Genomic DNA, 1922 nt, shown 5'->3' with positions numbered 1-1922 from the left:
TGGTTCGGTCGACAAGCCTCAAGGATGGAGGGCTGCTGCTGACCCCCCACCCCCTCAACCTCCCCGCAACAAGGACAAAGATCCCCCGTATAACCTCCATAGACTGCTGGGGCAAGTACTGTGAACAAGCGCCCATTAAGGCCTGCACGGCGCACGAGGGGGTAGGTCTGTGTGGTCGTGGACCCCCAAGTGCTGAAGTTTACACACCGCATCAACAGACGCCCATTTCTTTTTTTTTACTCTGAGTCGACCTAGAAGAGAACCCCCGTTTGCCCACAGCCTGGTTCAGATATCAAACGCCCGCTGTCGTTGGCTGTGATTGCCGAGTCGGACTCGGGGGGGAGGGCGGGGGTGGCCGCCGGGGATTGTAACGCGGCGCGCTAACCGCTGCGCCACCGCTCCCCCATTAATTAATCAATTGATGTCTTGTTCAATTAATTCATTAATCCGATCGGCACGCGCACGCGGCGGGAGGGAAGGAGCTCGGTGCTCATGAAGACCACGCGGACGCCAGGAATGCCACACCACCCACCCCACTAACTTTGCCCATCCCATACCACGTGGACAAACGCCCAGTGGAGATGTGGCTGCAGGTCAATGAGAACAGCCTTGGGTAGCCCCATCCGCACGCGAGCCATAGCAGCAGCAGCAGCTGATGATGATGATGACGACGACGCGGATACTCGATGATGTTGATGATGCACAGATGGAAAATAAAAATTTCCCGGCAGCGTGGGGAGACTGTGGTTACTACCACACCCAGGACAGAACTTTGGCGCGTAGAACATGGACTCAAATGCCCCCGATTCACAAATACGAAGGAGGAGGAGGAGGCACCGTCATCATCATCATCATCATCATCACCGCACCTCCGATCAGCACGGTTGGCTACGCACGGTGCGAGAGAAGTTGAACGTACACGCAGCAGGACGGTGAGCCGGATCCTGGCTCCGCAACCATCTGGCTCATCAACCCAGCCGGGAGTAAAACTCGCAGCCGTCCGTTTCTGCTCGCGTCACGCCGTCAACATCAGCCTGCCACGAGGAACCGGGGACCGCGTTCGTCTTCCTCCACGTGGTGGGCAAAACGCGCAGAGCCTCAGACCGCGGTTGGACCAGCGGCGTCCGTCTCCGCAGACTCGGTGCTGCAGCTGCTGCGACACGGGTCACGGGACCCCGGGACGTACATGCAGGACAATATATGGTCTGTCCGTGGGCGGGGGGGAGGGAGTGGGGGGAAGGGGGGGGGGTGTTCAGCATTGTGGAATAAAAAGTCTGGACTCGGAGAAACGGATGACGCCGAGATGATGTGAGGTCACGTGACGGTGAGGATGATGTGAGGTCACGTGACGGTGGGATGATGTGAGGTCACGTGACGGTGGGATGATGTGAGGTCACGTGACGATGGGATGATGTGAGGTCACGTGACGGTGGGATGATGTGAGGTCACGTGACGGTGAGGATTACGTGAGTTGACATGATGGTGAGGTGATGTGAGATGATGTGACTGTGAGGATTACGTGAGGTCACGTGACGGTGAGAATGATGTGAGGTCACCTGACGGTGGGGTGATGTGAGTTCACGTGACGGTGGGATGAAGTGAGGTCACGTGACGGTGGGATGATGTGAGGTCACGTGATGGTGGGATTACGTGAGGTCACGTGACGGTGAGGATAATGTGAGGTCATGTGACGGTGAGAATGATGTGAGGTCACGTGACGGTGATGATGATGTGAGGTCACGTGACGGTGGGATGATATGAGGTCACGTGACGGTGGGATGGTGTGAGGTCACGTGACGGTGAGATGATGTGAGGTCACGTGATGGTGAGATGATGTGAGGTCACGTGACGGTGAGAATGATGTGAGGTCACGTGACGGTGAGAATGATGTGAGGTCACGTGATTGTGAGACGTGAGGTCAC

This window comes from Lampetra fluviatilis, chromosome 47 (genome assembly GCF_964198595.1).
Source record: "Lampetra fluviatilis chromosome 47, kcLamFluv1.1, whole genome shotgun sequence".
In the NCBI taxonomy this organism is placed as follows: Eukaryota; Metazoa; Chordata; class Hyperoartia; order Petromyzontiformes; family Petromyzontidae; genus Lampetra; species Lampetra fluviatilis.
This window is presented reverse-complemented; position numbering follows the sequence as displayed.